Here is a 13,844-nt window from a genome sequence, read left to right as displayed (position 1 = left end):
TTTAAAATAGTTGAAAATTCAAAACTTAGTTGAATTGCATTTCTCAGAATTAAATAAACATCATTTCACTGACAATAAGTGATGACCTGAAACAAATGAAATATCCACTTGTTTTAACACATTATCACAAATATTCCCCCTCCCCCATGCTGCCACCCTAATCTCATATTCGCTACTTGCACGGTTCCGCCATTATGCACTATGTGCGGGGAGAGCCTCGAACTGGCAGCATACATGAATGGAAGAATTATGTAACCTTACACAGAACGTTATGACTAGTTCAATTCCCATTCATGTATGCTGCCAGTTCGAGGCTCTCCCCGCACATAGTGCATAATGGCGGAACCGTGCAAGTAGCGAATTGACAGTCGTAAGTTTTCGCCAGCGCATAGGGCGCTGGTACCTAATTCTGAGATGGGGTTTGTGTACACTAAAGATTAGCTAAGATTATAGCCTTCTTCTATTGGTATGAATTATTTTTTTTACTTCTCGTGGTGGAAATGTTTTTGATGTCTGCTAATTCGATTTGCAAGGAAAAGAAAGTATGTTTTGCCGTTTCAACGAACGAAAACGATTGAGTATTGCCAAAGTTATGTTTGAATTAATTATGACTTAAAAGGTTATCATAGGTTAGGCCTACACATATAAACATAAACTTGTTCAGCAATCAGCATATCAAAAACAAAAAAATGACATGGTCAAAGCGGGGGAATGATCACGAGGTCATATCAGTGGACTGAGCATAGCATGATGTTTGGTTGCCTGTAGGCATGATCACACGGGAGCTACGGAGGTAGTGCAAGGTCATGACTTAACACGGATCCTTGTCCACACGGTCCTTCCTCGTGGTCTTTAACTCTAAGCACTCCGTGTTAGCTGCACGGCTCGGTCTTAGCTTCGTGGTAAATATAGGACTTTACTGGAAGTTATAGGGCCGTTTGCTTATACTGCAAGTACACTGTGGAAGCCGATGTCTCTTAGTTTCAGGGCAATTATGTCCAACACGAGTTTTTTCGCTGTTATTTTCTTTTCCACTCAGTTTCTTTGGCTTTCAAGACACTTATCAGCTCTTCCGTTTCTTCTTTTGACCAGTTTAATGTTGTTGTTTTTTGTTTTTTTGTTTTTGTTTTGTTTTGTTTTCGTTTTTGTGGTGCTTCTTTCATCATGTTCATTCTCGGTGAGAAACGGAGATACATTATTGTGAATTTATTGCTACAGATATTTAAAATACTGCGAAATTGTAAGTGTTGTATCCATAAGGTCAAGCTTACCCCGGAATCTTGTTCATACGGGCGCTAACACGGAACGATCGCTTCGTGTTAGCGTGCTACCACAGAGATTTCTCTGTGGTAAATCTTCCGTGTTAAGCTTCGAGGTAGTTAACACGATACTTGTTCAGACAGGCGCTAACACGAAGCTACCTTAGAGGTAGCTTCGTGTTAGCTTAACACGAACTTACCCCTAAGCCCGTCTGAACACGGCTTGTGAGTGCATAATTGATATGTTGATAACAGATCTAATAATGTTGTGGAATCAAAATCTTCATTATATGGACCACATTGAAGTCAAAGTAATTATCTATCCTATCCTGTATCGTTTTATGGATAAAATTGACTCAAAATGTTATTGATGATATTATTGCTATCTTTAACATCAGTTTTGTCTTTTCAACGGAAAAATCCGATTGAAAATAAAGTTTTTAGGGCTAGCTATAATATTGAACAATATATCCCATATTTTGACATGCACTTATAGAAAATAAATAAATTATTGTCTTACTTTATAAATGATAAATACTGTAAAATGACACATAACTAAAGTGAGGCCAATTTCTATCTTTTTTATTTGATTCATAAAATTACATTCAACAAAATGATTGAAGACTGAGAAAACACACAATGCAGACTACAGAATGGAGTAGGTAAGATGCCATGTCCATAGCTTTGCAGGAGTTTCGGACTAACAATCAACACATTCAAAAAATACAGTTTAAAAGTGAAGATTGTAGTGAATGATCAGTCCTTTATCATGTGCTTGCCACATCTACTTTATAGTAAACTATACATTGCGAAATAATATAAAATTATTTTAAAATAAAATGTGCATGTAAGTTGAGTTAACATAGCGAATTAACTAACAACTGCAGTGTATTTCTTGATTTTATAATAAGCATGGGTAAAAAGCAGTAAAGACAAAAATACAGAACAATTTGGAGTAATGAATTAAAGAGTTGACAGGAGTTATAGGAGTTAATGTGTTTTGCTGTTTCAGTGTGCATGTTCTCACCATTGATGGTTTGGTGAACTGTCATGTAACATGGATGTAAGCGTGATCCTAAAAATGCCTTTCACGGTGACCCAAACTATTTACAAGACCTCTTCTGCATTGACGCTGGCCTTCCCTTTTAAAGGGAATTTTTATTAAGTCCTAAGTTCTTTAACTTTAAAATTATACCTTGAATTTAGTGGCACATTTTGATAATCATACAAAATAATAATATCAAAAACTAACTCTACCACCATCCTCTAACATTAATTCTACCATCACAGCCTCTCCCTCTCCCCCTTCCCACCCTATTCATGTCTTTCTGGAGGTATCTATCAAATATTTCAGAAATCCCATACAAACTAAGCCTACTAATATAAAACAAAAACAACAACAACAACAACTTTTTATGCAGACCAAATTCATGTATACTAGTCTCAGGACCAAACAAGAACGTTGGCGATTAACTATTGGAAGCCCTATGCCGTGCTACTTGCCTACAAGCTGCCCACAAGGGCAGTGTTCGTGGACTTAACAGTTTGCTACAAAACTGGATTGGACTTAACACGTTTTGGAAAAAAATCGATACTTTGTGTGTCAATATTTCGGAACTTGACTAATTTTGGGAAAAAACAAACACATTGCTGGATAGCCCTAGTTACTCACTACCCATTTTCATCAAAATCTCAATTTTGAAGGTGGGTGCACTTAACACGGTTTGGAAATAAGCTCTTCATATATCTATGAGAATATCCCATTAACATGCAAAATTATGTATTTTTGGACGCCATTTTGAATTTTAAATCAGTAGGGGTTCAAACATCATCGGAGGTCAACAACTTGGACAAATTTGTGTTCAACACTAAACATGCTAAATTCGGCCATAGAAATCACTTGTTTTAGAAAAAAAGACGGTGATTCGCCCAAATTATTATATCTAAGCTTGCTTGATATCAGATAGACATTCTTCGTATTCAGAATGCAATTCGAAATGTCTGATGTGCTCTCATGTCCCACAAAAAATACGGTCGAAACGCTCATTCCAGATCCCTTAAGAATTGTGATAAAATAATATTTCGACAATTGTGCCATCTCTGATTAATTTTAAATTACTCCTGTAGTTTTCTGGAATCAGTTGGAGATGGTCCACCAACATGGGTCAGTATACCCACCACAGATAATTCAAATTAATGAGAAGTATAGATACCTGGGAAATGAATAGTGAGAATTTCATATTTCATGGTAAATTGCTCATCTCTATAATGGCATTTCTCGTTAATGGGTAAAAACCCGGCCGTTTGTATATCAGGTTGATTAGGCGTTGATAATACACTGGTTGGACACCCACACATACACGGAATACTCTATCCTCATCGCTGTACAACGCTGATGACAATGCATGAATCTAACACTCCCCCGTCCTTTATCCCTCCACCCAGTATGGTTGCTGCATCACTTTCTAACTCACTCACAGTTAGTTAACACTGACTCATCAGATGACTCCACCGTTACGCTGAACGTCGAAGTGTGTCGCTGATCAAACTATACGTTATATCTGGAACACTGATTTCAATACACTGAGAGAGATAGAAAAAGAGGGAGAGAGAGAGAGATAGTCACGTGCTTAATTTAGTGGTAGTGCAAAAATATACTAAGCGAACTAACACCGTGTGTAGTTCAACACAGCGCACAAGCAAACTCGTGTAAAGCACCAACACATGTGTGAGAAATTGCTACCAAAACGGAATTCCTGAATACACCTGCAACATAACCAGGTAAGATGCTGAAATATTGGTTTATTCTGTCAATGTTAGGTTTGCTTTTATTATGAGCTGTTGATATAGTTTTGCTCCATATATTACTTCCGGTTATTGTGTTTGATCACATTGTTTTCAAATGATTGTTTACCTTTGTGTATATTACCCTTGGACTATATTGACAGCATGTGTTCGTATGGCGTAATTGAATATCTCTGCTCGTATACTAGCTTACATTGACGCAATTACATAAGACCTATCGATGAGGTCTACACATTTTGCACAAATTGTAAATGGCTATGCAAAAAGTAGCATTACTAGCATACGTCGCGTACATCTATGTTTCCAACTAGCCACCATATTTCACCTGTATGTAACATTAGCGTACCCCAGTGTAATCATGGTAATTGCTAACTAATACAGTGTTGCAGTTACTCCAAGATTTTGTAGCGTTCTTTTGATTCCGCATAAAAGTAGTTAATCTAGACAAAAATGAAGTGGTCACGAAAGCCTTGAAATAGACATCAATACCTACTGTTACCTGGTATCTGTCATATCTGTCGGTGCTCTCAAAATATAGATCATAACATACTACTTTGGTGCTTTTTTTTATAAGAGCCACATGCGACCTTCTAATTATACGGTAACCTCTTTGGACGACCAGCTAGTTATATCTTTATATCTTTACTGGAAAATGTCAGATTCTAGTATCTTCTTGACCAAATACTTGCCCTAATACTGATGCATTGGCTTAGGTGCATGCCTTATTCATCTACAAGAACACCTTAAGAGTTAATGCTTAAGCACTTGTTAAAAGCATGTTCCAAAGTAGGTACAATTAAATGCACTCTAGAAGCGCAGGTTCCAATAATCACAGAGGAGCTAGATCATGTAGATAATGTATATTATATTACCAATTCCATTTCAATGTTGCACAACACGCATCGACCTAGTTTGGTGACCGTCATCGTCATCAAACTAAAGCCACAGGAATGCATAATAGAGTTCCATGTATCCAGGGATCGAAAAACGTACTATGATGATTATGCAATTATCTTAATGCTCCAGACCTCCTCAGCCATGATTGATACTTGCATTTACCATACTTACCAAATTTTCATTGCCCAGATTTACCATCATTAAATCGGCAAAAACTAAATATCATTTTACTGGTTTTGAAGCCGTTTACATAATAAATTATTGTATACCCTGAGCAACCGGGATACAGTAAACGCACTATACTATGCAATTTTTCTGTCCTTCACTGTACATGCACTTACCAAATGTAACTGCTTTTTTTTAAACTAACTTTATTTCCATGTGCAGCTCTTTAAAGGTAATAATGAAAAGTTTTGCAGTTATTACATACTCTTCCTGTACGGAATTTTCCAATCAAACATTACCATGATTACTGATAATTGCAAAAATACTGTAACCTTCTGACAAGCATAATGTTGATGCAGCATTAGTGATAGTGATAAGCACCATTCAGAAGCTGTCCATAACATCATACTTTAACTTCACTGAACATTTCATTTTGAAAAGTGGAAAGTACCATTGATTTGATACGCCATTTACGCTTGGAAATGTTAATTATCAGGTGACATAAAATGTAGCTGAACGAAATACAATGTTTAAGAGCTACAACCTTTTGCAGAAACCTACAGTTAGAATACCTGATGTGTTTTATATTGTCTGTCAAATATTATAGCTTATACCAAGCATAAGGTGCATTGTTCCATTAACATCAAATCTCTCGGATCGATTCTTAGTATATCTTGGCTCGTACTTTTTCTACGAAATGATACTCGATGGTGTTTTTTCTTTCGTCTGCTCTTTCATGCGCTTGATCAAATGCTGACATTTTCCACAATATGCACTACCATATTCTGCTTATCATTGAGAGATTGTTCGTGGTAAAACAACATTACCGCGTTAATATCATCAATTAGCATCACCAGTCTCGATGATTATTTTCTATAGGCAAATATGACATCATTTGCTTCATCACCAGGCATGTTTGTACTTAACTGTATTTTATAATGCATAGATAGATATTGATTTTATTCGTGTTTATATATAATATTTTTGCAAATTTGAAAATGTAAATAGTTTTGGACCAATTATTTACTGTTTTTCTTATCATGTTAACTAATAATATCTAACGTTCAGATGGATTCAAAGGTTATTTTTCAATGACCACACCTTCGATGACAGACAAACAAAGTCATCGTTTACATTTGCAGTAATATTGATACACTGAATATTTGACCAAATAAAACCCACAAGAAAATCGATTGTACGTAAATATGGCGCCATATTGCTGCAACCAAATCACCACTATATGGTTTGTCAAACTCAAATAAAAACAATTCAGTTGCCGCGTTTTAAAATTATATTATAGGCAAGAAGTAAAATGCCTACACACGTACATAATAGAGAATGAAATGCCAACTTATGCCAGGCAGCCAGCCCGTGTAGACAAGCGATGTGTCCTTTCCATGGCATAAACCTCATCATCATCCGTATTCTTAGAAGCAAGTTACAAGCATCTTTAATGCCAACCTTGCAATAGAGAACACTACGCGTTGCTAGGGATTCTATGACGTCATTCTGCGATCCGGATGCAACCATGGTAACAAATTGACAGCTGCTCAGCGATGGCTGCAATGTCTTGCTATGACAGCATATTTTGAGCGAGCGAGCGAGTAGTTTGTCTGCATACTGCCTGCCTGCCAATGCATTACATGCAAGGAGCATATGCATGGAAACCTCTGACTTTTATTGTTGTTATAAAAGGTACTGAGAAGGTCGTAGGGTTTGCCGAGATAAAGGTAAAACTCAAAGGACACAATTTTGGAGGACGATTGACTCATCTCGCATCCATTGCTTTTTAGAGTAATGTTGACTGACATTATAAATAGAACTTACAAAAGAGCCATTGTTTAACGACGAACTAAATACTGAAAGTAATTGCCTTGCGTATATTTTATCAAATCTTTGCCAACTATTCTCATGATACTCATGATTTTGTGCTTATGCTAATGAAAAAATGGAAGGCTATTTCATTGACATTTCTGAATAATTGATTTGCGATTTTAAAGGAAACTCTGATAATATATAACAGTTCAAATCATATTTAGCTCTTTAGAAGTCTAGTATCTGAATTATTCATTTTACGCAACTTTCACACTCAGTGGCCTGTTTTAAAAACACTGCGGAGGTATTTTAAAACTAAATGATTTGATGTAGAAATCAGTAGAGAAAACAAATACCTGTCCGATTACGTCAACGTTTATTATAAAATATGTAATAATGAACATCACTTGTAAATAAATGACACAGTGGGCGTATAGCGCAAGCTAAGATACTGTTTGTTGTTTGCTTTTCCTTGTTATTATCAATTATGGTAATAAGGGTATTTTTCTTCACATTGAACACTAATTTACTTCTATTTGGATAATGTCACAAACAATTCCCGATAAAGCCGGAAGATTTCCGTTTTTAGTTGTCGTCATAAAAGTGATTAGATATGATATAACGTTTTACAGGATAACAACAGCCAAGCATCAAAACAAATTATATTTTCAGGTAAATAGTTTTTAATATATAAATGTTAGCTTAGCGAATGTAGATTTTATTTCCACGAAGTAATTTAAATCAATGTTCTGCTATCAAGTGATATATATCTCTGTATTTTGATATAATAGTCCGATTACTCTGATATTTGTTTCATTGAACATTGTAGGCATATTTTACACACAATTGGTAAATGGTTTAAGTTTCTTCAAAGCTAAATGTTCTCTGATCAATGCCATTCGGCGAAAGGATGTATGCGATTACTTACTTTATAGTTACTTACGTCCATCTTGAATAATCGGCTGCTGAGGGTATAGTATACAGAATGACACCTCATCAAGTTCATTAGTTACATGACTTCTAGTTGCAGCTGACAGATTGTCATTAACTGCTACATACCTATATGACACACATTACGTAGGTGTATAATGCCACTTAGATACTTAACTCTACAGATGTGATATAGTCGAGTTTGGTCTTATTTTCTAACTATGATATTATATCGCCGGCAGCGGTAAAGCATTGAAATGAGCATATAGACTTGTCAGTTTGGCTACTGATTGGAATTGGCTGAACTGTTATTGAAGTGGTATCTATATTATATTTGTATGTTAATGGCTAAACTTGGCTATACAAACACTAGCCAAGACTATTGCTACATCGCTGAAAAGGGGGAGTTCATCAAACTCTAAGTTGAACATTCATCCAATATCCTGTTGATTTCACATTTCACATGTTCTTTGTATGAAATAAGTAAGATTATGCTAATCCTGAACATGGTGGAGGGAGAATGAGTCAGGAATGGGTGGGGTGGTGGAAGAAATTAATAGTCTTAGAAGACAAATGTCCTTCAAGGTCTGGGGATTCAGAAGAAAGAAATGTGGCTGCCCCATAAGGCACCAGATGACCATGAATCACACAAAAACATTTTCTTGTGTGTTTATTTAAATGTCATTATGTCCTTTAAGGGGTAACCACGTGAATGCATTTGAAATATCTATGTCCCCATCCCTTGCAACGTCGGCCCCTTTGTCTGTTTTTGTTTCAAGTACCTCTTCCGTGTAACCTTCTTCCACAACCATTTTCCTGATAGTGATACCTTGTTGAAACCAAATAAACCATTTGACGACCATTCTAAAGCCAACTGGTCGTTTTGTGCGCTTCCGTTTCTTCGCATCTGCGTTGAAACGGATTTCCATTATTCCGCCATCGTAAGCAATGGAATACGCGCATGATGTCACCACAGTGGCACCTCCCATCCCATTGATTTAGCATACTTAATCTAGTACGTAATGAGAAATCGACATGACATTGTTGGATGTTCAACTTACACCGAACCTAATTCTTCATTTTTCAGAGATGTTGCTATACTTTTGGCTAGTGTGTGTATGCGCTTTACGTTCGAGGTTAATAGAGGTTAAGCTAGGTTATCCGTGTTCTATAAGCTGCATATCCTATCAGCGACTGCTATACCTTGTTTAGGATTTTTAAAAGAAGTACCTGCATGTGCAACCATGACTGTTTCAAAATAGCCCACCAAAGTCATGCAAGTAATTCCGAGGTCGTGCACTGAATTGGTTTGAATGAGGAATACTACGGGAAATAGCGTCTTTTGTTAGAAGTCACACATGAGTTACGTGGATAAGCTCTATTGTTTTTAATATTGAAGATTGTAGGCATATTTTAGACTTTCCCAATGGGTAGTCCGAGTAAAATGCGCACAATTGGTAAATGGTTATCTCCTATATACGAAACTAAATCATCTCTTATCAATATCATACGACGAAAGGATGTATGTGATTGCTTACTTTATAGTTACATACGTCCATCTTGAATAATCGGCTGCTGACACCTCATCAAGCTCATTAGCTAAATGACTTCTAGTCGCAGCTGACAGATTGTCATTAACTGCTACATACCTATATGACACACATTACGTAGGTGTATAATGCCACTTAGATACTTAACTCTACAGATGTGACATAGTCCAGATTCGTCTTAGTTTCTAACTATGATATTATATTGCCGGCAGCGGTAAAGCATTCAAATGAGCATATACTTGTCAATTTGGCTAGTGATTGGAATTGGCTGAACTGCTATTGAACTGTTGAAGTAGTGTCTATATCTTTGTGTGTAAATTTTAAAACAAATCCACTGTCAAACTCAGATAATGGTTTGCCTCTCATTTTACGTACGTTCAAATGTATTTATTACATGTTCTAAGGTCACTTCCACTATGGTCGTATATTATGAGTACAATAAATATTGGACCTGTCGTGAGATGTTTTACGGTCATTGTCCTCAGTATTCGTACTATGCTGATCATAATGAGTTTAAAAGTACATTATCTCTCTAGTTTCATATAGCATATTGCATAGTTATAGTTCTTCTCTGAGAACCAACCCAGCTCAACAGAATATGTGTAAAATAAAAGAAATTAAAGACGCTCACTTCGGGAATAGGTTTCACCAGCTAATTTGCTGGCACGTAGAACTAGTGGCAATGTCAAAGCGGTTCGTTGTCAGCACTTTCAACAATGCATTAATATGCGTATAAATTCCATTCATGTGAATTACCCATCTAATCACAACAAACGTTTATTCCCATGCATGTATACAGCGCTTCTGTAATACTAAAACAATATTAATGATCATAATAATAAAATACTAAATGACAATAATGATATCGCTGGAACTCCACAAATCATTAGGGATACAACTTGCTTTTAGCTTAACGTTTCGAATACTTACTATATTGTGTGCTATCATGTTCTGATCGAAGTCTTTTAAAATTTGCAACTTCCGAAAACTTTCAACAAACTATACATTTTAAAGTATCACGCAAATCAGTAAAATAGTTTTTTCACTCACAATTATCAATTGGCAAAATAAATATAGTAGCTTCGAATCAATATTCGAAAACTATGTGGCATTCCAATTGCTGACAAATAATTAAATACACAGCTAGTTGTGGGCGTTACCAATCACTTGAGTTACAATCTATTGTCATTTTTAAGACACGTTTCTTTTTTATATACATACATATATATATCAGCAATGGAACTAACGGGAATTCTTATATATCTGCGATTCTATAGCGCTAATGTATAAATCAATTTGAAAGCCAACAGTTACAAAATGGGCACGTTATGTCTTTAGATAGCCGTAGGGTTCCTTGCCATCCCGTCCGCCCCCACATTTATTTACAAGTACATCAGTGATTTCTCAATTGATTATAACATGACAAAGACAGGCAACCGCTTCAATTGGCTCCCTTGCCTGACTGGCAAGCTATGATTCAGCTGAAGGAAATCAGACTCTATGTGTACTTAGGCATTTCTAACAAAGAGACATTACTTCATAAAATTGCAACAAATGAAGCACATGGTGGGCGGATAGTTGATGAGAAATTTTTTCAATTCTTACAATGAATCGCCCATTTCAGCCAAATCTAATAATGAATACTGACTAACACGTTTGCTCTTGTTTGTCTTGTTTTGAGCCATGTTCAATATTTCTTCAGCGTAGTAAAAGATGTTAGTTTAAAGAAACACAGCATAGGTTAACAGACACGATTTGTGAAATGAGCTGGTTTTAAAGGTCATGTGGATTTTGCAGATAATGCAGATAATGTAGCTGACCGCTTCTTAAATGACTCGTAGCGATATTGGTGAAGAAACCAAGTCATACACGCCTGTATAAGCACCGTTCAATTTGTTCAGCCTTAAGGTACGCGGTTGAGTTGATTGAAGAGTACCTGCTGTCTTCTTGGAATGCGCATATTGGTAGCATTTTGGAGTGTGCTTTACGTCATGGCTTTTTCCAGGGTCTGGTTGAGCTTTTTAGCCCGGGAGAATCTAAAATGGCGTGATCTATTCGTGTGTGGGTGTCTTAGGTTGAGTACTGAAGGCTTTCTTCTAAGAATGCCTGAGCCCTCTTGCGGCACTTCCATTAAATTTTATTTTTTTCCTATATTTCTAGTGTTTCAACAATTTCATCAATAGTTTATGTGACTTCTCGACAGAATTTGAGATCAACATGATAGAGGTTTTAATTAAATTGTAAAAAAAGAACGGTTATAATAGGTACTATTACTATTAGTATTCATTTGTTGAATTCATCCAATTCGATTTGTAGAGTAGGATGGCATTCAGCAAGGTGCCATGCCAAGATGCAAAGCATTATTTTTGTGTTGGGTCTCTCACTTGCAATGGTGGAAATATGTTGGTGAAATTATGAAAAAGTATTTGACGTGAATTTTTAATGACATCTGTAATACATTTACAGCATGCTTCATATAATGCAAATATATGTAACTTCTAATTGTCCTTGTGTTTGAAATCTTTTCATCTATATACCTGCAGCTACGCCTTAACCGTTGCTTATAGAGGAAGTCGGAACGTACTTTTAAATCACTTTAATGCTTTTGACATTTTATAATGATTCTTATGATGCATTCATCTGTCACCTTTGTTTTTACCCTATGTCATCAATTCACTTCCTCTAGCCATTCTAACTGCGGGATATGATGTTCACTATCGATTGCAGAAACGTATTCAACAAACTTAACATAATCTGTTTCGCCAATTTTGGTTTCGCCCACGACTTTTTGAATTCATGAAATATATCTGTACGCTCTAATTTGACTGCAGTCAGCAATTAAAAAAAGTTAATTGAATTTTGGTGTTCAAATTCAACAAGCCTGTAATATTTTAAAGACCATATTTTGAATGTTAAAGTGCAATCAAAACGTCTAAGATGTATACAAATCCACGTGATATTGGTTAGTAATCGTACATGTTGTAGCCGGTTTCTCCTTGTCCGTCACAGTGACGCGATATATTGCTTTAATACTACTGCATAAATAGTTGTGTTGTATGTGGGTAACTTGTCGTTCATCTTCTTTCACGTCCTTGAAATACTGTATAAAATAATAGTTGTATTGTTTTCTGTAAGTGGGCAACCTGTCCTTCATCTTCTTTCACGTCCTTGAAATACTGTATAAAATAATAGTTGTATTGTTTTCTGTAAGTGGGTAACTTGTCCTTCATCTTGCTTTCACGTCCTTGCCAAATGCCATGTCATCGACTTATTATGACACAAAGTTGACTCCTGAGGGTTTTTATCTGTAATTAATTTGTTCAACTTCTGTCAATACGAAAATGGAGTTTCCTCTACGGTAGCTTTCTATCTTTATGTTCTTTCTGCCGTTTCTTCAGCTTACGAAAAGAGTTTACAGTGTATACTACACACCATAACCCCATTATGTTGTGGTCACCTCAATTGGTCTTCTTCCAATTTTTTTGCTTCAGTTGTGTTCATCCCTGTATATCCTAAATAAAGACAAATATGTCAAAATTAAAGCAAGCAGCCAATACCTGTACTCTTTAGTTCTGATTTAAGACCTTATTCGTTGAAATTGGATGAGAATTAAAGAAACGGTGATCTAAAACCTGATGAAGAAACGAAATCAAAGGTTGCACTTTTATGTTCTAAGCAATGAAAGCACGACGCTAGTATTCTTGTTCGCGAACGCTTTGTGTACAAATCAATAGGGCATGCAATGGAGAAAACTGCAACTTTTAAATTGGCATCTTTCTTGGGTTTTTAGATCGTCATGTTTTTATTTCTAGAAAATTTCCAACAAATGAGGTCTTAAATTCGAGATAAAAGTTGCAACTATTGGCTGCTGCTTCCAACTTAGACATATCAGTCTTTGTTTAGGATATACAAGGGGGTGAACATAATTGGTACCTTAATTCTTTGGCTTCCGTAGCTTACTCGTCCTTTCACATACAATGTTGTCAATCTCATCTGAGCTACAATCCAGGAAAAAAAAGGTTGGCACACTTTGCCTGTCTTTTGGTATATCTCTTCCCCCGCTCCCCCCAATTCAATGTTGGACCAAGCCATGTTGTCAACAGGTCCGTGAGACCCTCCAACATTGACAGATGGGGAGTGGGGAAGGGTGAGATATAGGGGGGAGTCTGTACCTCACATATATTGCATGCATGTTTCACTCGCCTCTCCAATTTTTATAAGGCACGCATTTCCATTGCTTAGTGCAAGTGTGCCAACTATTTTTTTCCTGGATTGTAGCTGTTCGTCTCGGTCGTTTCCTCTTGTAGCAATATGTTGGTAATGTTTGTCCTTCTTGTCGCTGCCTGTGAAATAGGTGATATCATTGCTGATTTACCAGTTCCTGCTGCGCCTCGTACTATAGATAACTTTATTCAGTGAACGC

General features: G+C 36.4%; 1 protein-coding gene across 1 annotated transcript in view; it reads left to right on the top strand.

The window, feature by feature from the left end:
* Positions 1–3,828: 3,828 nt before the first annotated feature.
* LOC140142906 (midnolin-A-like) overlaps positions 3,829–13,844 on the top strand; it is a gene marked incomplete in the record, with an annotated part of 82,653 nt that continues 72,637 nt past the window's right edge. Inside the window, 1 exon segment of the mRNA XM_072164965.1 lies at positions 3,829–4,040.

Source organism: Amphiura filiformis, chromosome 1 (assembly GCF_039555335.1).
Source record: "Amphiura filiformis chromosome 1, Afil_fr2py, whole genome shotgun sequence".
Taxonomy (NCBI): domain Eukaryota; kingdom Metazoa; phylum Echinodermata; class Ophiuroidea; order Amphilepidida; family Amphiuridae; genus Amphiura; species Amphiura filiformis.
The sequence above is the reverse complement of the archived record's forward strand: the minus strand, read 5'-3'. Positions and strand labels throughout refer to the sequence as shown.